The following is a 14,151-nucleotide window of genomic DNA, read 5'->3' as shown; positions in this document are numbered from 1 at the left end:
TGTGCACCTGTGTATGGGGTGGAGAGGAGATTTGATTCCCAAGAACTATATTAATTGAGTGTGAAAGATTGTCCAAAGGAAAATGGGGTGCTGTTTCCAGAAAAAAAGGGACACAGATGCCCAGTGAGAAAAAAAAAGACATCCACTGCAGATCAGAATGGGAAACAGGGCTTTATAGGGTGATACAGAAGTGCCAAGCGCTCCGAGCACAGCCTGAGACCCTCTTCTCTTCCTTCATCTGGGCTGGAGATCAGGTCCTAGCTTCTGGGGACTCTGTTCCCTGGAGCATATGCAGATCTTGTGGGACCCCTGATGGCCACCAGGGGGCACTTCTGCCCCTAAACTGTGAGAAATTAAGGTGTTTCCTGGCTAATCTTGTCCAGGTGTTGCTGAACACCAGATGCTCTGCAGGAAAGCGCCCACCATATGCCTGTTTCCCATGACTTTGTTAAAAAACTTTTTTTATCTGGGTTGGGGGAGTAAGGGAGAGATAATTAGGTTTATTTATTTATTTCTTAATGGAGATACTGGGGATTGAATCCAGGACCTTGTGCATGCTAAGCATGTGCTCTACCACTGAGCTATACCCACCCCTCTCTCCTGAGTTTCAATGATAAAATAAAAATTTACAATGTCAACTGCCCATCAACTACAAGCCCCCAAGCAATTTCCTAAAAGTTAAATAGACACAGGGCAGCGCCTTTGAATAACATACAGACTTTCCATTTGGAAAATACTCCAAGCATCTGTTCTAAATCCTTAGCAAAGTTGATCCCCACCATTGCTTTGTCCATCAGAAGCATCCCGGCCCCACATCGCCATGCAGCTCTTCCAAACATCTGCACGGGGCTGCTCTGTCCTACCCATCATATTGGAGATGTAATTTGAGACTTGACTCACACACAGCTTTGCTAGAAATGTATCGAGTTACAGGGAAAGGACTAAATTCCCTTTTGCTATTGTCAGCTGAAAAATGTACTGTAGATGTGCTTTATGAAGTTTGGGGACTCAGAGAGAACATGGAATCCTTGGGGATTCTGAGTAGCTGTGACCATTTCCTGGGGGTCTGAGGAGACACAGCTCACCCTAGCGGGGAGGGGGCCAGTCTGAGTAGAAACAACACTGCTCTGTGTGGGACTAAAGAGGGCATGGTCCAGCCCTGGGAGATCTGAGGGGATGCAGCCAGATTTGAGAATCTGGTGGAAGTCTGGACATTGAAAGTCCATAGAAGGTCCAGTGGGAAGATGTTAACCAGGGTGCCACTCTGGGTTCTGCCCGCATTATTGCTCTTGGAGCAGGAAGCGGGGTGGGGAGACTGTGATTCACTCAACAGCCATTCCCCCATCTCCTTCATTTGCCAGGGATCAGTGAGTCTCAGTTTCTCCTGCTCCCACCGACCTTGCCACCCACCCCACAGAGGCACGCAGATATTCAAATAACAGTAACAATCACAGGGTTGCTTTGAAGCTCTGCTCAGATCTCCATCTTCAGAAAGGCCCAATAGCAAAACTCATTCTTCCGTTATTGCCATGCACCCCCACACCAGAAGTATTTGGCCCATTTTATCTAATTGATGTAACCCCCTCAGGAATACAAGTAAGGCTTTGCATTCTTGGCGAGTGTTTATATCTGAATATTCACTTTCCAATGTAGAAAGCCTTCTGGATGTAACTGGGAATGGAAAGCTCCATATGTGGTTTACAAGTTGGCATTCTCCCAGTCAAGCTGAAGGAGAAACGTATAGTGATTTTTCCATCGGAGTTACTCTGCAAGTAAATTGCCACCGTAATTAACCATGATTGTGATGGCCATGAATTCTGTATTCAGAGATAATTATTGTGAACGTTCAAATAGTGCTGTCAGTCAAGAATAGAGTTTGGTGTCTGCAGAAAAAGTAACACTATTTAAATGCTGCAGTACTTTACTGAGCAGCTGTCCCAGTTCTGCTGCTGCGTAACAGACCACCGCAAACTTTGTGCCATAAAATAGCAAGTGTTTTATTATGCTCAGAAAATTGGATGGCAGTGTCGGGGGCGGGGGTGGCAGGCAGCAGGGACAGCTTGTCTTGCTCTGCGATGTCCAGGTCCTCAGCTAGAAGTCCTAAAGGGTGGAGTGATTTGGTGAACAGGGTCTCCTTACCCACACGTCTGGTGCCTGGGCTGGAACAGCCCAGAGGCCAGGCTTAGCTGGGCCCACCCCTGCTTTGTCTGTTCAAGGGACTTGGGCCTGGGACATGTGGACTTCTCACGCAGCTTGGGGCTCCAGAGTGAGTGTTCCAGCAAATGCTGCCCTGTACACCCGGGCCTCACTTCTCTTCTACTCTGTTGGTTAAAGCAATTACAAACTTGCCCATTCTCAAGGAGAGGAAACAGAGACAGACCCCTCCTCACGGTGGGAGGTTAGGCAAAAAATTCAGCTTACTGACTGTAGAAGCATGCTGGCTGCCAACCAAGGGGAGAAATTACCCCTCACTAAAGCGTTCAACCTGGAAGATTCGCCTGCCACCATTGTGCATAATAAAATTGTGACAGTAATACATTTTTAGTACATTTTCAGATTTTTTTATGTCTCAGAAGTGATAATATGATGATATTCAGCTCTGGGCGTATCTTGATAATAATACTCAGCTAGTCAGCATTTGGCAAGAATGCCTCCTTGTTGTACTTCTAAGAAGTAATGATTTTTAGAATAATAAGCATATTTATGATTTTTTGAGCCTTTCTTATGTGCTGGGCATTGCTGAGAGTTTTATGCATGTTACTTCAGTATTGCCCCAAATCTAGATGTTTGAATATAGTTTCCTTAATTTTTACCATTCATTCATTCTTTCTTTCATTCATTTAGTCAACTAATATTTATTGAGCACCTATTAGGTGTCTAAGCACTGGGAACAGAGTTGGAGACAAAACAGATAAAAATCCCTGCCTTGTGGGGCTGCCTTCAGGAGAGACAGACCAGGAACAAATACACTGGGACCATTTATATTATTATTTAGATCAACTCTTTCCCCTTCTCTTTCTTCGCTCTCCTTTTCTTCAACTTAGCCTTGATTTTAACAGTAGTAATGATGGAACAGTGGGTATCACGTGGCAATGGCATACCTTTTTCAATATAAATCAAAAATATTAAGGGGAGAGGTATAGCTCAAGTGGTAGAGCGCATGCTCAGCACCCAAGAGGTCAGGGGTTCAATCCCCAGTACCTCCTCCAAGCGGAAATCAGTGAGGAAACCTAATTACCTCCTCCTCATAAGACAAACAATACAGGCCAAAAATGTGTGCTTTCATTTGGTTCACAAATCTGTTTTAAAAAAATTAAATAAACAAATACCAGTAAAATAACAACAAATGCTTCTTCATTACCCTCCTAAACGGTCCTGGAATTCCCGCACCAGTGGCCCACGTGCCACTCTCTGGTTTTAATCCTCAACGGAGACAGGAGGGCTGTGAATCTGCTCGAGGGGGCAAAGCTGGGACCCATACCATGACTGGGGCATCCCGGGAGACAGTACTGAGCCACCGACTCCCTCTTGGGTGACCAGGTTTAGACACTGGCCCCTGCCCCCGGGGTTCCATGGGTCCCCAGGGAAGCCTGTGTATCTAGATGCTGGGGGTATTCTGGGGATGAAGGTGAGAAGCCTTCATCAGAGATGACTCAGAGTTGGAAGACAGGTGAGGGGCCTGCTCACTCATGCTGGGGCGGGCAGAGCCTATAAATCAGGGCAGGGCCAATGGGCCCTTCTGTCCCACCTGGTTTGACTCTGTGAAGGGCTGGCTTGGGTTCGGGGAGCCAGAGCAGTGGCTTGGGGATCCCCATTTTGAAGACGGAGTCCTCACTGCCTAATTCTGGATCTCCTCTGCTAGGGCGGCCCTCACTGATCTCCACAGGTGCACAGTCTGAGCTCCCCTTGCCCATCCCTTACTCATCTCTTCAGGAGAATTGCTCCTTCTGCCGTACGTCCCCCAGTCGTGTTCCCAAACGCCCAACTATGACTTTCTACCACAGGCTCTCCCGTCATTCTCTGCAGACGTCCCTCTGGATCCCTTGGCTGGTCTGCAGCCCCTTCATCTCCCCAGGTGCACATCTCCACCACCCTCTCCAGCAATGCTCGCTTAGGTCCCGGGAGGCTGTGAGTTCATCTTTAACCTGCTAGGGAGAGAACTGGCAGTTACTGAGTCCAAACTCATTTGCTCGTCCCACAACAGGTCAATAAATCTGGAAGCAAGGTGTTGGGGCAAGGAATAACGATTTTATTTGGAAAGCCAGCAGACTTAGAAGATGGGAGACAAAGGGGGAGAGGACAGCTCAGTGGTGGAGTGCTTGCCTAGCATGCACAAAGTCCTGGGTTCAATCCCCAGTACCTCCACTTAAATATATAAACCTCATTACCTCCTCCACTTTAAAGAAAAAAGAAGAAGAAGAAGATGGAAGACTAATGCCTTAAAGAACCACCCAAGTCAGAATTCAGGCTCCTTTTATACTAAAAAGGGGGAGAGGGTGTGGCTGGTTGTTGCAAATTTCTAGGTGTCAGAATCCTTTGCTCTTGCTGCTTTCTGCATAGATCCAGGTCATGATTTCCTGTAAACCTCCAAGAAGCCAAATGTTATTTTCTGTTCTGCAACTTTTTATCTCTCTGTGAATGGAAAAGTGTTATACCTTTAAAGGTCAAAGCCTTGAGAATGGGCTATCCCCCATACTTCAGGCTCTAGGCAACATTCTTTTACAAAAGGTGCAGAACCAGCATGACTAAGCACAGGAAACAGAGCACAGGGTTAGAACCAAAGGAACAGATCTAATATGGAGTCAGACTGGTTCTTCCCAGAAGGTGACCCAGCGACAGAGCTCCAGCTTATCCATCTACGGATTGCCTGACTGATGCTCAGCCCTGCTAATGGGGTGAGGACCTCCTCCTGGGCCCTCGGTGCCTGAGAACCCGGCCCACTGGGAGAGCCTTGGAAGCCATCCCGTCTCCTCTTGCCCCTCCTCCCACCCGCAGGCCTGGCCCAGCCTCAGCCGGACCGGAGGAGAACCAGGATCCCTGGGCGCTTCCCCGGCCCACTGGATTCCAGAACAATGATTTGGTGGAGCTGAGTTACAGGCCCCTGCCCGGGCCCCCACCTCCACTCCAGGTACAAGCCAGAGCAGCCGGCCAGCGCATGGAGCCACCATGGGTGCTCTGCTACTGCTGGTGGGTGAGTGGGCTCAGGTGCTCTGGAAGAGGGTCAGCCGTGGTGGGTGGACCCCCGTCGCTAGCTGATATCTCTCCCCTCAGTCCTGAAGAACCAAGTGACCTGGAGCGAGGGGCTCAGAGGTGAGACATGCTCCCCGTGCTCCTGGTGAGGAGGTAGGACTGGAAGGCAGGGCTGAGGGGACATAACCCCGCTCTGGTGGGGCTTAGAGGGGCCTCAGTGGTCTCAGTGTCCCCAGCCTCGCTCCTGTACCCCTATGGGCTGAAGCACAGGAGTGAGGCACCCCCAGCAGAGGACGGTGGCTTCTCTGAGGAGGTGCAGCTGCTGGAGCCCTTTACATTCCTTGATGTCATGCACAGGACGGCCTATGCCAGTGACCTGACCCTTGATCATTGGTCCCTGGGCCCTAATTTATGGCCTTATACGGTCTGTATCTGCTTCTTCCTCCTGAGTCCCGGGCTCCCTCCCCGCTCTGATCCCTGACCCAATGACACCGCTCTACCCGTCTCTTCCTTCCCTGCCTCCCCCAGGTTTGCTGTGGGCTGGTGTCCTTTGGGGAGCCTTTGGCCCTGTTCCCACCTGAGGCTTTTCCCCTGGAGGTGGGCCAAGCCTTTGTGGCCCCTTTCTGGGCAGATGGGTCCACACTGAATGGAGCCACGTGTGGTACCAGCAGAGCCACCAGTCCAAGCTGCTGCAGTGGGCGGCCCAAGATTCGGCCTGTGCCTTCCCCCTCGCCCCTCCCACCCCGCGAGCCTGGTCTATGGCCACCTGGGACCCAGTTCCTTTTTTGAAGCCCTTGGCCCCTAGGTGAGGAAGAGGGTGGGGGAGAAGGGCACAGCCCCTGGGGAAGAAGGGTTCCTGGCAAGTGGGAGACACCATAAGGGAGAGAGTCAGAGACAGAGGGAAAGAGCAAGAGATAAAAACAGGAGAGAGATGGGAGAGCTGGTGAGACATAGGGGAAGCTACAGTGAGAGAGAGAAAATGGTTGGCAGAGAGAGAGGGAAAGACACAGACTGAGAGAGATGGAGAAGGAAAGACAGAGAGATAGCAAGGGGAGTGAGACCATCAGGTGGAGAGAGAGCAAAAGAAAGAAAAGGGTAGATGGTAGGGGGTTGGGGGGTGATGTTCCGGGGAGAGGCAGAAAAAGAGAAATAGAAAGTAGAGATTCAGGGAAAATGAGAGGGAGGCTGACGCAGGCTCTGAGGGAGGGGGACCTGGACAGGGGACTGGGAAGGCGGGAGAGCTGGGAAGAAGTCAGCTCAGCTTGATGGAGCAGACCACAAGGAACGCCAAGGGTGCTCCTGGACCAGCCGGTGATGCACCAGCTCCCCCCGCTGTCCTACTGCAGGTGAACACCTTCCAGGTGGTGCTGGCCACGGCCAACGTCACCTCCTGGGCACTGTTTCTCTACAAGGACATCCAGTGGGCCACAGGCATGGCCAGCAGTGGGAGCCCCCACAATGGCTGGGGGTGCATCACAGCCCAGGTGGATAGGGAAAGAGCAGAGGCTGCCCAGTCCTCAGGGAGCAGAGGAGATGGCCTGGATGACCCTGCCCTGAATCTCACCCCAGGACTCCAACAGCGGCCAGCAGAGGGACTACGTCACCATCCCAGGCTCCAGGACCCCCGATGTCCTGCATGTGGCAGACACCAGCACATGGGCGTCCTGGGGTTCTGGGCCTGCCGCATGAATGCCTTGGTGGTTCCTAATGGCCATGCCTACAATGGTGAGGTGGTGAGGGTCTTGCCCGAGACCTGCCTGTTCCCAGGACCAAGGCCACCGGGACTGGGAGCCTGAGGCCCCAGCCCTCTCCTCCTTCAGGACCAAGTGGTCCGGGTCCCCTGCCCTTTCCATCCTCAGACCCAGGAGTCAGGACCTCTCGTCCCCTCCTCTCACAGGATCAGGCCTGCAGGCCTCAGGCCCAGCCCCCGACCCCAGCCCTACTCTCTCCACAGCCCAGTTTGTGCCCCTCGGTGCCTCCTTCTGGAATAGCAGTGCCTCTGGCCACCGGTGCCACTGTGGACAGGAAGGCCAGGCTTGCTGCTGGCTGGAGGGCTGCCAGGTGGGTTAGCAGTGTGTGCCCGCACACACCTCCCCCGCCGCCTGGCCCCGCAGGGCCATCTGCACACTCTCTTGGGACAGCAGCTGTGGCTCCAGCCTTGCCACTTTGGCCGGGCCTTGCTCCCTGGCATCCACGTGGAGGTGGAGCTGGGCTGGGGCGCCCCAACACCAGAGGCCCTAGTGCGGCTGGTGGTCCACGGCCAGGAGGCGGTGGTGAGATCTGAAGGCCCAACAGGACACACGCTGGTGAGGCTGGGGGCTGGGCTAGAGGGTGGGGCATCCATGGAGTGACAGGAACAATTGGATGAACTGGCAGTCACAGAGGCTGTCACAGAGGCTGTCAAATAGACTGGCAGGTGGAGGATCAAACAGCGGATGGACATGCAGACAGAGAGATGGACAAGAAGACAGCCCCTCAGGCGGATGGACAGACCAATGAACAGGAAGATAAGATGGTTAGGTAGATAGACGGGCAGATGGACAGAGAGAGTGTCAGGTTGATGGAAAACAGAAAGACAGAATATTGGGATAAATAGAAGAGGTGGCAAGACAGAAGTTAGGGAGACAGGCGGACACGTGGACAAATGGTAAGCAGATGGTAAACCACTTGGTGGACTCATCTGAGGCAGACAGATGGTCCCAGGAGAGATGGAACCCTCCAGGGCCTGGTTCTTACCACAGGCCTTGCCCCTCAGGGCAGGCCTCTAGGGCCTCAGGGTCACCTCTCCAACCCTGACTTTCCTTCTTACACAACACAGTCTCTGGCTCCCACCCCCTGATTCCTTGACTCTAGCCACTGGTCAACCTCACTGGCCATCCAGCCTCCAAACCCACTGACCCTACTGCTTCCTCCTCATTCCTCTGCTTCTCGGATTTTAGGTCCCCCACCTCCCGTGGTCCCTCCTGGCCTCCACCCTCACCTCCCGTGCCCTCCCTCCCACACATCAAGCATACGCCACTTCAGAAGGCTCCCGTCTCCTCCTGCAACACCCGGCCAGGCAGCTGATCACCCCTGGGCCACCTTCATGCCTGTGATCATGAGCTTGCAGGGCCATCCCACCAGCCCCTCCCTGGTACTTTCACCGGCCCCCTCTCCCTGATGATCCGTTCACTCCCCTCCCCTCAGACCACGTCACTTCACTCCCAGCTGTGAGGATCTCACTGGGAAACATGGACAGAAACTGTCTGTGAGCCCCGCCACCACCCTCCCTGCAGCTCCGCCCGAGCCCCCCTCCCTTCCAGGCTGCGGTGATGGGAGATGGCTGTGCTCCTGGCGGCCCCACCTCCACTCTGTGACTGTTCCTGAAACTCTCCCTGGAATCTTCCTGCCACCCCTCTTTTTACATCAGTGGTTCTCCTTGGGGGAGGGGAGCCCAGACCAGCAGCAGCAGCAGCGAAGCCTGGGAACTAGTTTGAAATGGAAATTCTTGGGTCCCCTCCCAGACTACCCCTCTGGGGGACACCCTATCGTCTGTTTTAACTGGCTTCTCAGGAATTCTGACTCATATTCAAGTTTGGGCCCCACTGATCCGAGTCCATCCCATTTTACTGGATCCTTCTCAGCACATTCCAACAGGCTCCGATCTGTCCCATCCTGGAAAACCTCCCTTGGTCCCTTCCCCCCGTCCAGCTCTTGTCCCCTTTCTCAGACACCAGCGTTGTCTGTGCTCCTTCTGACTCTTCTGCCTGTGTCTCCCACTGTTAAAGCGTTCATGTGATTACCCTGGGCCCATCCAGGCAATCCGGGCTAATCGCCCTCATCTCGAGGTCCAGAACCTTAATCACTTCTGCGAAGTCCCTTTTCCAGTGTGATGTAACAGGTTCCCAGCATCCAGGGATCAGGCCATTATTTGGCCACACCAATATATGCATACACATAGTACTTTCCATTCCCTTCTATTCTGTTCCATTTTATTTTTTAAAAGCAGGGATTGCCCAAGTTACCTGTGTAATCCTGAGGTGGAGAGCACAGATCCCAACGCCAGCCTGCCCTGGTTAGGATTCGGGCAGTACCACTTCCTAGCTGGCTGTGCTCGGGGAAGTCACGTAACCTCGCTCTATGCTCCAGTTTCCCCTTTAACAAAAACAAGTGATGCTGATGGTACCTTGCTTGTGGGGTTGTGAGAATCAGATACACTAACAGTTCCTGGCAGGATAGTGAATGCTGTTAGGAATTAGCTGTCATTATCCAATTGATTTATAATCTCCACCTTAGGGAAATACATGGCACAGATGTCACTCTGCCCCCAAATGAGAATCACAGGGCTCTGTATCCCAGGGCCCTGTTGGTGACAAATGTTGTTCCAGAGCCCTGAGTCAGCCTGTTCTGGGGGAACCTGGCGTCAGCCTTGCCGAGACCCTCCCCAGTTCAGCAGACAGCTGAGGGGTGGCCTGAGGGGTTACCCCTTTCACAGATGAGACACTGAGGCACAGATGTGAAGGGGTCTGGCTTAAGATCACATAGCTAGGGAGTGGGGCAGGAGGCATTCAGGGCCTGACCTTGTCCTGGGCGATGCTAGGGACATAGCAGTGACCAAGAAAGTCCCTGGCTCTGTCCCATGGAACCCACACTCCACTGGGGCAGACAGCTGTGCTCAGACAGCAGCAACCCAGGGCGGCTGGGGCTGGGGTCAGGGAGGCTCAGGCAGAGCGATGAGGGCTCAGTGAGGGATGCTTTGGGATCTGTGGGCGCCCTTGGGAGGTGTTTGGACCAGCCTGGGAAGTCAGGGAAAGTTTCCAGAGGAGGGGACCTCTGAACTGAGGCTGAATGACAAGTCAAAGTCAGACAGGTGAACAAGAAGACATGTTCCAGGAAGGAGGAACAATGTTTTTAAACAAGAGGCGAGAAGTTAAAGTGCAGAGGGATGCAGGCAGTGGAGGCAGAAGGTGAAGGGAGCCTGGAGAGGGATGATGCTCGGTGTGGGTCAGTGCTGGGCCCGCAGAGCCTTGAATGACAGGCATGGAGTGAGGACTTTATCCTGATGTCCTGGGACCCCTTAGCTCATGGAACCCCCAAGGCCAGTGACTCCCTTCTCCCACCCCAGTCCCACGCACTTCTCAGGAGGAGTGAGCTCAGCAACCTTCAGACAAAACCCCTCTTTGTCTAAAGGAAACAGCCCATTGCATGTTCCAAAGGCCAGCGGAAGGGACTGGTGGTAGGTGGGCTGGGGGTTCTGCCCTCCCTGGCCCACCCCCTCTTCCCAAAGCCAGACACAAGCCCTGAGGTCATCACTCACTTCACAATAACAGTAACTAATGTTAACTGAACATCTACTACATGCCAAGCAGTGTTTTTGACTAGGGACACAGTAGTGAGCAAAAGAGACAAAACACTGCCCTAAAGAGGCCGACAGTCCAGTGAGAAGACAGAGTGCAGATAAACACACGGATTAAAGGGTCTGCCAGCAAAAGAAGGCAGGGCGGGGGCTGGGGCGGGGGAGATGCAGTAGGAAATGTCGGGGTCAGGGATGGCCAGCGTGTGTGTGGAGGTCACATGGGCTAAGGGGGAGCATTCCAGGCAGCAGGAACCCAGGAAAACAGCCCAGGCAGGGTGCAGATCCTTCCTCTGCCCCGGGACTCTGGGCGCCCAAATCCAGATGAATTTTGAGCTGAAAAACAACTCCATCCTACTCCAGAGTACTTGTCCTTTCTTGATTTCCTTTATTAATTCCGAGACTGGGAGACACTCTCCCTCCACACACACACACACACACACGCCTCCTATGCAATCTCTCTTCCAATATCTGTCTTTCCCCTGATTTTTGAAACCTCCCCTAAGACGGGGTGAGTGGTCTGTCTTCAGCGATGGGATCTGTCTTGATCACCACAGGGTCACCAGCAACCTGGCAGGAGGCCTTTAAAAGCATATATCTGATCACATCAGACTCCTGATTAAAACCTCTCCTCTGCAGAAAGGCCTGTCTGTCCACTGGACTCAATGCAGCCCACAGGGTCATCCCTCTGTTACAAAACCTAGTTTCTCAGCCTGAAATGATCTTTTATTTCTTACAAGTTTTACTGTAAAGGCCCAGATAATAAATATTTCAGGTTTTCTGGGCCACACATTTCCACAATGACTTCCAGTTTCCTGACGTGGCGTAGAAGCAGTCAATAGACAATATATAGACAAATGAGCTGAGTCACGTTAAAGTGTTATTTATGGGCACTGAAATTTGAATTTTACATTATTTTCATGCCTCAAAAAATATTCTTGTTTCTCACAGGAGTCGCTGTGGAGTTGGGGTGTGCTACGCTCTCAGCACATTATTCACCAAATATGAAGCTCCCTGAGCCCTGTTGTTTTAAAGGGCTTTACAGAGGCCTCGCTATTTAGGCACCGTTGATTAAATCACTGGCCGCTAGTGATTAGCTTCATCTCCAGCCCCTGCCCTCTCCCAGAAGATTGGGAGTTGGGGCTGAAAGTTCCAAGCTTCTAATCAAGGGGTGACCAGCCCCTACACTGAAGCTATCCAGGTGCCCCCCCAACCCCCCCCAACCAGCCATTTCATTACCCTATAAAAGACATTCTTACCATGCCAGAAATTTCTGGGGTTTGGGGAGCTGTGTGCCAGGAACCAAGATAAAAACCAAATATTTATTTATTTTTATTATACCACACATTCTTAGCTGGCAGCCTGTACAGAATCAGGTGGGGGGTCAGGCTTGGCCCATGGGGTGTGGTTTCTGGGCTCTACTTTCCTCCATGGTGGCTTCCTTTTCAGGCATGTGCAGCCCCCAACTCGGGAGGACAAGGATGGATACCAGTTTAGCAAATGCCACTGGACAAAGAGGACCTCTTCCTGAAAGTCCCAGGACTGTCCGTCATTGGCCCAGCTTGGGTCATGTGACCATGTCTGACCCAGTCAGGTGGACTAGCTGATTGGCTGGGCCTGGGTCAAGCGCAGGAAGCTACAGTGGCGTTAACTTCCTGTGAATTAGAGATTCGAGGGGCGGTTTCTCCAGGAAATCCAGAGAAAGGAGAAAAGAATGCTGAGCAGGATAAAACAAGAAATGTTCACTATGAATGTTCTGTCTTTGGCCCTCCCTTTAAAAAGACTTTACGTGTATCTGAACACCTACTATGTGCCAAGCAACACTGAACCGAAAAACATGGTCCTGTTCTCCTGAACCTTCCTCTCCTCTGTTCCTCAGGCGAAAGTGAGGCAGCATTCCTCCCTGTCGGCTTGGATGGGGGCAGGCTCGCCGTGTTCCGAGCTGCAGCCCCAGCTGCACATACCTCATCTATGGACGCACCCTCGCCCCGCTGCAGCCCAGTGAGGGTCATACCTGTGGGCTCGGTGGCAACTTCAGCGGCGCCCCCAGTGATGATGCTAAGGCCCGCACTACCTTGGGGATGACCGCAAGGTTGCCTGTCCAGTCTGCAGTGACGAGGGGCGGTTGGTGTCAGCCAGGAGGTGGTGCTGGCATCTGCAGGACCCCAGGGGCCCTTTGCCTCTTGCCACAGGGAAATCAACCCAGATCCATATGCATCCAGCTGTGTCAGTGATCTGTGTCTTGCTGCGGGCAGTGACCCCTTATCCTCTGCTTGACCTGGCAGGTGAACGCCGCAGTCTGCCAGGGTGTGACTGTCACTACTGAACCCTGGAGGAATTCCTTCTTCTGTGGTGAGTCATGGTTGAGCAGGGCAGGAACTCATCCGCATGCTCTAGATGGCCATGTCCACTGTTAGCAGACCGATACTCTGCTGTACTCCTGAGAGCCCCCAACTTCCCACGTTCCAAAAGCTGGCACAGCAGGGGCTTCCAGACTCCTCCCAGGCTCCAGCTGGATGCACGCTTTTTGGTTTGGAGCATTTCTAGTGATTGCTGTATATTTTAATGCCAGCTTTGAGCTGACTGTGTGATTCCTTGTGCTACTCCCTGCCTCCTTGTCAAGTGGACTGGGTGTCTTTTTCCACCCTCAGAGAGCCTGACTTGAGATGCCCACCTACTAATTCCCAGAGATGTCAAGATAATAATCCCAATAATTGCTAATACTTCCTGAGCATCTGCACCGCCCCAAGCATGGGACTGTCCCCTCCTCGGAAACACCCTGTGAGTGAAAGGCAGTGACTTTTTCTTACTCCCGTTTTACAGCTGGGAAAACTGAGGCTCATAGAGGTAAGGTTATTTGTCCACACTAATAAAGGATGTTGTTGAGACTTGAGCCCGAGACTTTCTTTTTCTAGGGATGGAAGAAGTTCTATTACAGCAACATCCTTCGACTCTTTGTTTCTTATTTAATTCTATATTACAGAAATTTTCAAACATAAAAGTAGAGGGACTAGTATGGAGGCTCCTGTACCCATCAGGCAGCTTAACAGTGGCCAAGTTGTGGCCAGCCTTGTTTTATACACCCTAGTCCTCACCTTATTTATTCACTTTTTGTAAAGCAAGTCCCAGACATCCTGTAAGCCTGTAGATACTTCAGCATGATTCTCTAACAGACAGGGGGCTCTGCTCCTGTGATGTTAGAACTGGATGTGACTCTCTGGTACCCACGCAGTAGAGAGACCTCAGAAGCTTTGGAATGAGGGTGCAGGGGGAGGAGAGACAGTGCTCATGGAGAGGGAAAGATAGGCCAGGGGCTGTTTCTAGAATAACAATGGGTCACCTTTATTGTGGGATCATGATGTGCCAGGCATGGTCCCAAACACTTTAATTTAACTTGCTTAATCTTCAAAACAAGTCTGAGGCCAGTACTTAAGAGCCCATTTTAGAGATGGGGAGACTGAGCCCTAGAGAGGTGAAGCCACAGGACCATGGGTCAGTGACAGAGCCAAAATTTGAAGCACTAGGGCACCCGGATTTGCAGATCTTAGGTCTCCTTATCTCTGTGTTTTCCCCTCCCTCTCAGCTTCGATGTGCCCCAAGCACAGCCGCTCCCAGCTCTGCCTGGACCC

Source organism: Camelus bactrianus, chromosome 9 (genome assembly GCF_048773025.1).
Source record: "Camelus bactrianus isolate YW-2024 breed Bactrian camel chromosome 9, ASM4877302v1, whole genome shotgun sequence".
Lineage (NCBI taxonomy): Eukaryota > Metazoa > Chordata > Mammalia > Artiodactyla > Camelidae > Camelus > Camelus bactrianus.
This window is presented reverse-complemented; position numbering follows the sequence as displayed.